Raw genomic sequence first — 13,863 nt, 5'->3', positions numbered from 1 at the left:
CTATCAACAGCCTGCTGGAATCAAGAGCATTTAATTCAATCAAAATAATCCAGAAATACAGGGGTTAGTCAAGGTAGAACTGCATATTCTTCTATGCCTTGTTAAAGAGGTTCTAGTGTTCAATGGGAATCATAAAGAAATACCAAATTATTAGAGTAAAATTCTTTTTTTAAATTCAAAGATTTAGGAAGATAAATGACAGGTGTCTATCACTTTAATATGCCTTTAGATACACTCAAAAATATCTTCATTTTCTACTAAGCAATGCAGTTTGGTGTCTATTCTAAAGAGGCATCAAAAACCAACCAACAACAAGAAAAAAAACCACACAAAAAAGCCTAGCAAAACAAGAAAACTCAACCTCATGACAACAATTGTAGCACTACTTTTGTTTTATTAAGCTTTTGTTCTAGCCCACAGCCACAAACAGGACATAGCAGCAGGTTTCTGGCCTTTATTTCCATCTCAATGACCATGTTGTAGGAAGCATGGTGGAAACCTCAAGAGGAAGAAAGCCTCAGCTCACTGCAAAACACCAGTTGTCCAGAAATCAACAGTGCCACGAGTGAGATCTGGATAGCCCAGAGATTTAGGGCAGACAGAGTCAAGAACACAGAACATTATTTCTCTTAAGAACCTATTTCCTCTTTCACTTGAAGATCATCTTCCTGTCCCTAGTGCCTACTGCCATCAGCAATATCTGTTTGCAGATATATTGGTCATACCCAGGATCTTTCAGAGTTCCAGATATATTTGTCTTTTAAAAATAATTCAGTATTTGGATGGAATAAAACAGACTAGCTGCATCACATCAGTCTCATACTCCACTCATTCCAAAAGTGACTTCAGTGAGGTTATACCAGTGTAAACCCAAAACTGGTCCCCTGAATTTTTGTGTCACCTTGTAAGACCAACAGCAGGGAACAAAAACCAAAATCTGCTCCAGAGTTAGATTTCAAACCTCAGCCTATCATTCCGTTGCCATTGGTCCAAGATGTGCAAACACTCAAAAAAGGCTTTATCACATTCCCTGTGATGCAAAATGCATATTTTTTCAAAAAGTGTTTGTAATTCTGTAACAAACATAATTATGTAAGTGCTGTAAAGTGTTGTGTTTATAACTATGAACTACCTGCTGACAAAGGTAGCTCATAGGTAGTAATTAAAAAACCCAACAATAAACAACATCCCAAAACTTCAGTTCAGTAAAGATTTTCAATAGTGCAAAGACATTATGGGATGGCAAAGACAAATACCACAGGCAGAAACCCCAATCATTATGGTTTAAAGAGCAGCACATCATAACAGGATTCACTAATGTTTAAAGTTTACACACAAAACTGACTACCAAATGAACAAATTGGTTCCTCAGAAATACCCATTTAGGCAGCTAAGGCTATATCTTGCATTTATCTACCCTTACAACATTGCCAATCTCTCTTCTTATCGCTTCAACCGTTGTAGATCTACTAAAATTTAAACCAATTTTAAGATGACAGACATGATACATCATAACTACAGCCTGTGCTACAAATTCACACAGGTTGATCCGTGTTTCTGATGAAAGAACATTTTTTATTCTTAGCCTTACAGGGGGAAATCGGTGGGATCTAGGTGCTTTTTATGCAAGCACTACATTGAATCTTTCCAGATTTTGGCAGATTCTCTAATGCTTATGAATGGTCAATCCTAGAATATGCAAATGCTGTCTTCCCTGCAAGATTCTGTGATATTTTGATAACTACCTAATGAATAATGTATTGGTTTACTGTGCTAATTCACCAATTATCAAGATTATAGTCAGTCTTCTAAACACAGTCTCTGAAGAAAGTTGCAAAAAGTATTTACAATACAGACATTTATGTCAGATGACCTGTTTGGACTCTCCACATGTCAAGACAGAGATAGAGACTTTTTTATGATGCATCTGACTGGAATCAGATGCTGACAGATGTCAGCATTACTGTGAGCCAAACCAGCGTTCCTGCTTGCTGTCCACCAGACAAATCTTTCAGTTCCTCCAAGAAAGACACAAGATCTGCTGCAGTTTAGGAGCCACCAGTCTCTCAGCCAGATTTTGCAGATGCACCTGGTGCTTCACCATGACAGCTGGCTTACACATCAAGTAATACTGATAATAGCTGAACTAGTTAGTTACACAGCTCTAAAGAACCTGCATCTTAAAAGACAAATAAAATAGGTTTCTTTGCCTGGAAGACATTGAGGACCTGTTTTTTTTCCTTGTTTTCTGGAATATAAGCACAGCATGGTGTTTCCTTGCTATCAATACTGTATTGTATGCACTGTGGAATTTAGAATGACAGCAGAATGGTTTGCATTGGAAAATGCTAGCTGAAGTGTACTGCAGAATCTGTTTTTCTCATTGCTAGATCTCTTTAAAAGTGCCTGGGATGTATTTTTAGCCTTTTTTTTTTTCTTCTCCTTCTTAAAGAGAACATATTTATTATGTAACTGGTTATTTTTTGGTTGAAAAATGATGCTTTGTCCTTTTATAGAAATATCAAAAGGGGTGGGGAGGGGAAGGCAAACATCCAACCAATATTAGCTCTGAAGTGCTGGGTAATTGTACAGGGCCCTGGGCAAAAACAAAACATAGATGTGCAGTAGTCATAGCCCATCTTGTCTTAACTTGTATTTGTTAGTGTAAGTGAAAAGGTTAATGCTGTTCAATTCCGTCAATGCAGAATGAGGCACTGTGGCACCTTTGAAACCTAAACTTACTCACAGCACAACTGATGTGATTCCTGGGAGAATCACGTTATTTACAAGCTAGTTTAATAATAAGAATGCTGATTAACCATGTGCTGGTGTATTATATATATATTTAAAAAAAAAAGAAAAAAAAAAAAAAAGAAAACCCCAACAGATTGCTTTTAGTATGCTTCTCACAGGGTAAAGCTTTGCTGCTGTCTACCAGCAACATATGGTAAGGTCTCAGCCACCTACTAGCCATAAGGGCTTAATCCTACTAGCCAAGACAGATAGCAGGGATGGATCCCTGCAAGAGTTTTGAATAACATGCATGGCAGTTTAAAGGAATAAAGCTCCCTTTAAAAGCAGAATAATTAATGATGACTTAAATTCAATGCCAATTAAAAATGTCAGAGGCTGCTTCTTGACTGCCTTGCACTTTGTGTAGTCAGTTAAATTCAGAGCACAGCGTGTGTGAGGAAGCTGCCAAACTGTCCATGTTTGGCACAGACCTGGCACAGACGTACGTGGTGACACAGGTGTAAGTCAGGGAAGAAGCAGACCCTCACATTTTTGGGCCATGGTCTCATCAAGCAAAATGCCATCCCACTTACCTTAAATTACCTATACCATAAATAAAAAGCCTCACAATAAAAGTGGAATAAATATCAGTCCTGTCTCTCTGCTATTTCCTTATTAATAACTGATTATCTCTTTGCTTTTCATTTTTCTGTTTGTCTAACCAAATGCTTTTGGCCAGTCTATCCTTTAGAGCCAGCAGAGTAACTCTTAATAACACAGAGGCATTAATCTCAGGAAATACACAGCAAATAGGGATGCAATCTCTCCTGTACACATCTCACCTGCTAATAGGGAGGGAAAATTGGGGTTTATTATTTAAAAGTCTAGGTCTTGTGGCCAAGCTGGTGCTCCCAGCATATCAAGCTGATTTAAGTTACTGCACATGACCATGAGTACTCATTATTACCCAGCTCAGAGCTCAGCAAGCAAGCTCCACACCCAGACAATTCCTTAGACCTCCCATTAGCTCTGTGTCTGATCTACCTGATCCCAACAAGCAGTCCTCATGGGGCAAATAACAGGTCAAATATCCTCCAGTTCCACCCCTGCTGACTGCAGAGCTGGAAGGATGGCCACAGGCACACCCCGCTTGCATGGGGTGATCGTGACTCTGAACCTGCATGATGCCTCTGGCTCCTTTCCCAAAACTCCCCTCTGTGCCAGCTCATGCCTCCATGAGGCACAGACAATACAGAAGGACACTGCTCTCCTGCTCCAGTGGTGGTGCCTGCCTTAAAACATCACGAGGTCATGCAGCCTCCGAGCCATCTATGACTAAACCTCTCTTAGTCAGTCCCACTCTGAGCTTGATTTCAGTTTTCAACATCTGAAAATATGAATATATCAAGAAACAGAGCCAAAGCTGCTGGTATCTTCCATATATTGCTAAGGATTAAAAGAAATTAAAGATTTTGTCATATACCAGCAGTAAATCTATTCTACTACCATCAGCCCCCCAAATACAATCCACTCTTTCAAGAACACTCATTTAGGGATGACCAGCTTTAGAATCAGGTGTCAGATTTCCAAAAATGGTTTCAAGAAGTGGAATCCTGTTAAATTTATTCAAACTAAAGGTATCTAGACTTGAGCACTTCAAACAGTAAACTCAAACCCTGACTACACACACAAAGTCTCCAGAAAGCGAGACCTCCAAAAGTGAAATCTCAAAACTCCAAGATCTATTGCTTTTCATTCTACCTTTGATTTCATTTTGCCTGCATATTATTTCAAAGCCTTCTATTAGCAGTAAGTTTATGAGTCACTCTGAATTTATTTAGGTAAAAAGCAAAAGGTCTCAAATACTTCCCCCTTTCTTTGTCTCTCAGCAAGCAGAAGTTTCTCCCACAACAATGGACCACAAGCTCCTATTTTGGTGTTCCCTGTTTGTCTTTCCCTGGTCAGAGTAAGTCTTTGTATGACTGGAACCATCCTTGCAGATATGCCTAAATTGCTCTTGGGACCATTATGTGTTTTCCTGCTCCAGGAAAGAAAGGGAGCCAAATCCACTAGGGAAGGACCTGCCATATCCATAAAAATTGGGAGCCTAATTCTGATTGTCACTTGTATGAGGAGGCAGATAACCCAGCGTGACTGATATTCATGAACACAGGTGCTCCCAGAGAGAAGCAAACCTGGCCTCTTTATCATCTGTACATGCAACAAGGAAAAAAGAGGAAACAGATTATCCCATAACTACAGAAAAGAATTGGTATATGTGGTCAACATCAAAACAAAAATTGAAGTCAACTGATGCATCAGAAAACTGGAACGTGTCAGAAGCACCTTTCAGACTTCCACCAAAATTCTTTGCTCAGAGATTCTGTCCTCCTGTTTGCTACCAACACCTCTCTAAAACAACTTTAATTTCTCTTGCTATTTAATACATGTCACAGCACTTGACAACACTCATGATCTGTACTAATCAAAGCCTCGGTAGCTGCTACTGCCTGAGCAGGAGTATAATCCTTAAGATTCAGTCCCCCCTCAAAAAGAAAAAAAAAAATGGTGGTAGTTTGCCTGACAACAGGGTAAACAGATTATTGTGTTATTGCTGGCTGATTGCCGGAGTTATTTTGGAGCTCCATAATTCGTTTAAAGAGATTTTTGACATTTATGAAATGACTTCTATAATCAACTGACAGTGCAATATCCTATAATTGTTCAATTAAAAATGACTACTAGTGCATTCATTTATTAGTAGAATCAGATAATTGTCTTGCCACTAAAGAGTACTTCACACTTTGCGCATCAAATGAAAATGTTTGAGTATAAATCTGTGGCACAGCAGCTAAAGTCCCAGGGATTTTTCAAGTGAAGGTGTAATTATTACAGGCCTCTGAAGTAAATATGGTTTCATGTGATAATCTTTAAATGGATTGCCTGTGTCTTTCAAGACACACTTCTGCATAAACTGTCACATCTGGCGGGATGGACACGAACGGGTTTGCGGTGGCAGGTGAGACAGCTGCGGTATAAAACAGGGGCAGCTTCAAAATTGGCATCTAAGTCACAGAGCTGATCTTCCTCCCCTTCCCCTCTCCTGCCCCTGGGGAGGCACTGTTCTGCTGGAGGAAGGCAGCAGGGAGTGGGTGCACAAGTAAAACAGTTTTGCATAAGAAATTGGACTGGAATATAAACCCATAAACTGCATGGCTTCAGTCACAAATGCACATCCAATACCCTGTGCTCCTGGAAGGGTGATATTCAATCAACGTCTGGATGGAATATCTGGTGATTTTTAGAGGTACTTCAAGTCCACTTGAGGTCACTGAGCACCTTGAAACAATTTTAGAATAGAGGCTTTCTCTTTAAAATTGAACGTTTTAACTCACATTAGCCAAGCTATCTGCTAATCAAAATCACAGATCAATTTTTCATTAAATAATAAAAAAGCTTGGTAGATCAAGTAGGTAGAGATCGTATGGAAATCTGTGTAAGCAAATCACTGAAAGGCAAGGAACAGCAGCAACCCCTTTGCAAATATAATGATTTTTTTTTAATTATCTCTCTGTTTCTAACGACAACCTTCCAGAAACCTTGGCTAAAACTCACAATTTATATTCAGATAATAATAATTAAAGAAATCAAGTGCATAGTCACCAGATGGAAGATAATACTTAATTTGTGGCTGCTACAGTATACTATTCAGAAATGTCATTGCAGAGCCTCAGCTGAGCTTAAGCCCTTCTCTCCTCTCCCATCCCTCCCCCACCAGACACCAGCCTGATGACAGAACATACCGCTCCTTCACCTTGCACTTGAGCTTTTCTGTATTGCCATTGCACCCCTGATCTTCAAATGCTTTAATGAACCAATAATTAACGAGTTATTTCTTGTGCCGTGGCTGCACCGAGTGTTCCTTTCCCTGTGCTCTGCACGGGGAAAGCTGCAAAGTGGGGAATTCCTGCCAAATTTTTCACTAGCAGTCCCAGGATTAGGGGGAGGGTAGCTGGCTCCCATCTAGAGAGCATCAACGGGGGAGCATCTGGAGGGCACCTCATTTTCCAGCACGGCACCAATTAAAACCAAAGTGGGGACGTGGCAGAAGCCAGGCTTCAGCCAGGCACCCCTCCCTCAGCAGCCTGGTGCTGGCTGGGCACACAGCAGAGCCCCGTGGCACAGCCCAACCCGCCCCAGCTCTCCCCTTGTGCACTCCAATCACAAACCCACCCTTCCTCCTGCTTAGGGGGGCAAAAAAAAAATTAAAATCAACGTTCCTCGTATCAGATCAGCTCCCCACAAAGCTTTGCAAATGACCCACCAAGGATCTACGCTGCTTCATTGGTGGCATTTTTCTCCTCATCTTATCCCCCATACACCTTTTCTGTTGTTGTTTGTTGTTGTTTCAAACCCATTTTTCTGCGCCTCGTACGGATTTCAGAAAGACTTTTGATAAAGACGGTCCTGGCAGCCGGATGATAAATATTATTTCCTTAACCTGCCTAGCTTTGTCAGCCACCTGCAAGTGCAGCCTGCCACGCGTTGGAAGCAGCTCATTAACTTTCCTGCAGCTTCCCAGGAGTTTTCCTTGTTTTCTTTCACCTTGGGTGTGTGCTGCCTTCTCTGTGAACAGTTAAGTACGCGAGCAGGCCGGGCGGGCTTTGGCACCGCGAGCGTAGCACGCTTCAGGCAGCCTCCCTGCTAAGGCTCAAAATCTCTCTTAAACACATTAAGCAGCCCATTTTGGATTGATAGTGCAGTAATTATTCTGCTTCACCCTAAAAACCATCCTGGGGTAATTGGCGCAGAGGAAAATTACCCAGAGTCCTCTGCCACCTGGTAGTTAAGGAACGAATCCAGGGAAAGATAAGTGAAGCAGGGAAAAAATCGGCACTTATTTGATTTTAATCTCACCACTTTGCAAGCATTTAAATTGCCTTAATCAGGTGGCTGGCTCCCAGCCTAGCTGGTAATCTGTTATCAAATTTGAAACTAGATTTTTTAAAATGTCAGTGTAGGCTGAGAATTGAAGTCTATTAACAGTTATGAGCCTCCCTCCTAAACTTCCATAATCTATGTATTAATGATCCCTTTTACAAAGCTGTCAAATATTACTTTATTATAACTATATATTAGTAACGTCAGTGTAAAAGCAGGATTTAATTATTTATTTTTTAAAGATAGGGGGGAAAAAAACCAAACCCCATACACACACACAATGCTGACATTCTTAACACTGAAACCCGATTTTTCCGAGGCAATAACTTGAGTGTATGGAATAACCTTGATAAATGTAATTGAATTTTTCTCTGATAAGATTAACTAGTGGTAATTGTGAATGGGGAAGGTCTGACCCACTACAAATGAGATGTATGACGAGCTGAAAATAATCAATTTTTTTCCTTTCTCTTTCTCCCCTTCCTGCCCACCCCACCCCCAACAAGAAAAAAAAAAAAAAAAACCAAAACTGAAATAGTAATTTTGGGCCTGGCAGGATGAAGCATTTATGTCTGAAATGTTTTTGTATGTGCTGATTATCTGCTATCTTCTCAGTGTGTCTAATTGTGCTGAGCTCAGTTTAAAATGAGATCAACACATTTAAACCCCAGAAGGCTTAATTAAGGGAGGGACTTAATGCTTTACAAAAAGGGGGAATATATGCCTTTTGAGAAATGTGGTATAAATTTTACCTGCAACTTCCCTGACTAGAGTGCTCCAAAATTTTGTGGTTTATTAAATTGCTTTTGAAAACAAACACAAAAGACGGAACTTTACAACTTGTAATTGCAGCTGGTGGTTAAGAGCTGCATTATTTTTTTTTTCATGCTTACTACTTCTTGCTTTTTTTTTCTTTCCACGTGCTCTTATTTCAAGCTGTCCTGACAAAGGAAGCAAAAATGCAACACATAAAACAGGCTGGGGAAGTCCAGCTTTGGAACTCTTCAGCCCCACACAGCAGCTTTGTGCTTTTTGGAGTTGAAGGCTGCATGGAAAAACACACACGCAAATTCAGACAAAGCACTCCCCTACCTGGCATTTGTTTCTATTAAGCAGACAAACTATTGCTGTGGAATTAACAAAGGGTGAGGGGAAGGATTAATTATTTTTAGTTACTTGATAAAAGTCAATCACATATTCTTTGAAAATAATGCCACAGTTCATTTTTTTTTTCTTCCTCCCTCGTCATCCTATAACTCTGACCATTGAACTTTAGTGCTGTAGATCAGGCTAAAACACCACTGACAACTGTGTATTCATATTCTCTTCATTGAATCCTGTGTAGGCTCTGTGAAAGACTCTTCAGAAAACATAAAATCTACCAACAATGAAATTAATCACAAAGTACAAAAGAAAAGCAGCTGGCATGCAACTACTGAATAATGCAAAATGTGCAGATTTAAATTACATGTCACCGTTAATGTATACAATATATCTATATCTACACACACACACAGTTGTGCTATAATCAGTAAATAATTTTTCACTGTCTACAAAATAAGTATTTTAATTCACAAATAGTATATACTGAAATTGCATCAAAATTAAATACAGGATGAGTTCATCATGATTAATGTTACTGCAGTAAACACCAGAAGGAATTAAACTCAATTGGAAACGGTTGCAATTTAAAATGATAGTAAAAAAAAAAAAAAAAAAAAGAAAAAAAGCCTTTATATGGGAGAAAGTTTTAAGTGAAACCAGTAAAATCTGTGTCAATATCTTTGCATCTTCTTCCTCTAATTAGTCAACAGGATCAAATACATTGAGGAAAGAAGGTTGTTTTCTTCATTTATGTGCTCATTAGAACATGGATTATTTATAAAGGAGCTACCTGTAAAACCATAGGAGAAAATCACTGGTGAAGCCACGATTGTCATGCAACATTTTGGGGAAATTATAGTCCTGGAGACCGGTATTATTTTTATTTTATAGGAAAAAAAAAATTAAATAGGAAACTGGAGTCCATAACTACTTGCCTTGAATTCTGAACTTTGCTAGCTCTGAGTTGCACAGCCATATTTCCTTGAGAGCAAACAAGAACCCAGTGTATTTTATTTCCCAGCTTTTGACAACCTTTATTATTTCGTTTATCTGCTATTCATAGCGAGATGTAAACATCTTACTTCCCAGTGTGATCCTCATATCAACAGTGGGTCAGTTTAAAATATTGGGAATCAATATGTTATAAAACATCAGCCAGTACTAAAAAGACAGAGGTAGAGCAAATTCATTGAATGTCAAATAAAAAAATAAACAAACACAGACAGATAAAAAAATGTAGCAAGATCATAAATAAAAGGACAAGGAATTAGAAATATATATTTCCAAAACAATGACTTGACAGGGAAAATGCTCCTACACTGAGCCACTTAGAGCAGGGAAGATGACAATTTTCTTGTAGGTGCAAACAGAAAATAAAGAGTTGAAAACATACATCTTAATTTAACAGAAAATCTACATGGTAATAGAGCTCATTACTATTAGTACATGGTGAGAGCAAATAATGTGGATGGAGAAAACTTGGTTCAGATTCAGCTCACAGCTCAAATTTATTGGATTGGATGTTTCAGACTGAGGGTAGAGGTGGGGGACAGCATTCCCAGCTTGGGCAAACAGGCATCATGGACATCTTGCAAAACAAGGAAATGAACCAGGCCTCCTGCTGTTCTTTCTCCTTCCCAGGCCTTTTTTCTACTCAATGATAAGTCTGTAAAACCAGAACCAGTCTAAAAAATTTTTTTTTGGCAGAACCATTTTCCAACTCCAAAAAAGAAAAGTAATTTTCTTAAATTTTGTAGGAAAATTCTACTTTAAAATTCATTTGTTTTCAAATCTAGAGAAGTCCACACTGGTCCTTTCAAATATGTGGTTATTGTTTTCAGAGATACAGCAATATTTTGTTTATATATAATAATTTTGATTATTTGAGAATTTTACACTATGCCATTTTAACAGATATTGAATGAAATTCTGAGATAAATATATTTACATGTTTTACCTTGTAGGGCAACATTCTGCCATGAGCTAAACGAACTGATCAGAAATTAACCAAATTAAATTATGGACTACAATTTCACATTTTTGAAAAACCTATTTCAGAAGACTCATTTTTGGGTTTGTTTTTTTTTTTTTTTTTTGCTAAACATTTGAAACAAACATGTTATCAAACATGAATCCTTTTTCTGACCAACCATACCTATGTTTTTCCTCATTCTCAAATAACTTTCAATTTCCAAAATACAGCTAAAACAAAGGTAACCAAGAAATGGATATTGAAGCTTAAAGAAAAAGGAGGATTTGCAGAAGGAGAGGACAAATGAGGAAGAACTGGAATTCAGAGGTTTGGGTCAGAACTTCCTGTAGCTTACAGAGAATAAAACAATTTCTGGAGTCCTTCACTACCTGTGAGCTTTGCTGTCTCTACAGATCAGCACTGGTCCAATAATGCATTTTATCAAAGCAGAATAAAACACACCAAGATGCAAACTCAGCTCTCTTATTCCTACAACTCCCATGAAACCTTTGTCTTCTGCATCACTTCATTTACCTTAAACATTTAGTTGTGACTTACTATAAAGTTTCAATATTTTTTTTGTTTGGTTTGTGAAATTTTTGTCTTTCACTTAAAGATAACTTTTTAAGTGGCAATTCGAAGTGAGGTGTTTCTTTAATTAAATAAATTTCTCAGTAAAAGAAGTTTCTTTCTGAAAAGAAACTTTGCATCAAAAGAATTATAATGTTTCCAGATCTTGCTGTTTCTTCTCCCACATTCCATGCCTCAGTTTATCAGATTCAATTCAAGTTTGCAAATAGATGCATGTCATCTATTTTCTTCTCTATAATGTTATTTCCAGCCAGACAAACAATGATGACACAAAAGTCCAGCTCATCCTTCACTGGAATTGATCTCCTGCACCTCCTCTCTCACTTCTTTTGAGGGAAGTCTGCAGAAACAGCATTTTTTTTCATCAATCTCCTCACTGTAAGCCCTCTTTACTTGGCTACCTCCTTCTTCTATCATTTAATACAACGCTTTTTCCTCTATGCAGAAGTGTTTGCACGGAGCCAAATCTCAGTTCAGCCAGTGCTCTCACGGGCTGCAATGCTTGGTCTGCAAAGAAAAACTCACACAAGTCAAAGAGGGCACCAAAGCTTTTTTGCCAAGGTATCCAGTCCTGTTTTTTGATGTGACCTCACTCCTTCTGTGCCATAAAATCAGCCAGGATGATTTTGTTCCTTCGGCTGGACTAGACCTGCTCTTTCTGGTTTGATTCCCTCTCTGGTTACCTCTGACAGTTTTGGATTTGGGCTTTTTCCAGAGGGGGAGACAGGGGGTTGAAGACAGGGAGTCTGCTTACAGCATGTTGAGTCAAACACTGCAGTGTGATTATAGTCCTGTTTTTACAGCATGCCCTCTGTGCAGAGAAGCCCCCCATCTCCTTTATTGCCAGTTTTAGGATGGCATCTTTTCCATTCAAACCTGACACCAACTGCCTTCCAATCACACAAACACAAAACAAGCTCAAGTTCTGGTGGTTTTCCTCACTTAAATATTTTTTAAGAGGTTTTTGAAACCAACGGTAAACACCAACGGGGTAAAATGGCAAGCTCTTTAAGTTTCACTTGCAAAGAGATGCTTGCCAGCCTCTGAGGAGCTCTTTGAGATGTTGGCTCCTGCTTTGGTTTGACCTGACGAGTCTCAGACTGCAAAGCAGCAGCTCCACCACTTGAAACAGGAAAGAACAGTTGAGATATAAAACCAGTAAAAGTGAGATCACCTTTCAGTTTTCCTGACACTAGAGGGCAAGCCCATTTTAGGTAACGCTACGCTGGATGAGGACTCTTAAAATATGTTTCCTTAAGAGCAAGTAAACTGTGCCAACTCTCAGTCACTTGTATCTCCTCATGGACCTCTCTGGCTTCCAAGGCAGAGCAACTCTGCTCGAGCTGATGGAGCTAAGAGGGCTAAAGAGAGCAGCCATCAAACCCCAGATCTTAAATAAAACTCTCAGCCCCCACAGGGAAGGTTGTGATATTAATGATGGGTAACAGTAAGCTGCAATCTTAAGGATATTTCCCTTATCTTTACAGGTTTTGTTTTTTTTTTTTTATTTCAATACCCTAGACTCTTATTTATTGTAAGAATACTGATTGCCCAGTGGTCAGCAAGACAGATACAGGATAGAGAGGGGGATGTGAGAAACGTGTGAGGAAATATTTTCCCTCAAATTAACACCTCCTCTCACCATCTTTACCCACCAATACAAAGTGAAAGAAAAACCTTAACTCATGTCTCTCACTGCTTTGCAGGCTCCTCCATGGTGCCTTCCTCTTTACCGAAAAAAAATCAGACACCACAGCTCATTAAGCCAGACTTTGAAAGATAAGAAAGCTTATAGACTCCCTCACTTCTCTGAGGTTAACATTTCTTTAATAGAAGACAATGGTCTTGTGGTTAAGCCACAAACTTGCTGTCAGGGGACCTTGGTTACGATCCATTACACACACAGACTGTGGAAAGCCATATTACTTCTCTTGCCTTAACTACATTTTAAACAAGGCCAAATAAATTTGCTTTTCCACTGGTTAAGGCAAGGGTAACTGAGGCACAAAATGGATGCTGTGCTTCCTGCAAGGACAGCCTCCTCGGGATAATTTATTTTTATTCACCTTTGGTGCCAAAGGTGAATAAAATATTTTTTTTTTTAATTATTAATCACATGAAAAGTTATTAATAAGATTAAATTGTAATTTTATGTAACAAAACTAATATAACAGCAAATATTGAAAAAATATAGAGAGAGGATATAAAATCAGTCATCTGTACATGCATTTAGAAACTAAGTTGCACCTACTTTCCAAACATTTGGCATGCAGGTGTGAAAATATTTTGTTCAAGAGACAACTTGGTTTAGCATCATTTTAGTCACTCAAATGAGTGGTTTGAGGGATTTGTAGCCTAAAATCCCTCAGTCCAAAGGGACACAGCTCTCCATTTTCTGCTAAGGCACGTGCAGTCTGTATGTAGGCATCCTTTGTGACCTGTAGCCCCTAAAATAGCACTAGACAATTGGGTTTAGACCCCCAAGCCTCCCATCTTTATTTTCCCAGCAGAAATATTTGGAA

This window comes from Vidua macroura, chromosome 5, assembly GCF_024509145.1.
Source record: "Vidua macroura isolate BioBank_ID:100142 chromosome 5, ASM2450914v1, whole genome shotgun sequence".
NCBI lineage: Eukaryota > Metazoa > Chordata > Aves > Passeriformes > Viduidae > Vidua > Vidua macroura.
This window is presented reverse-complemented; position numbering follows the sequence as displayed.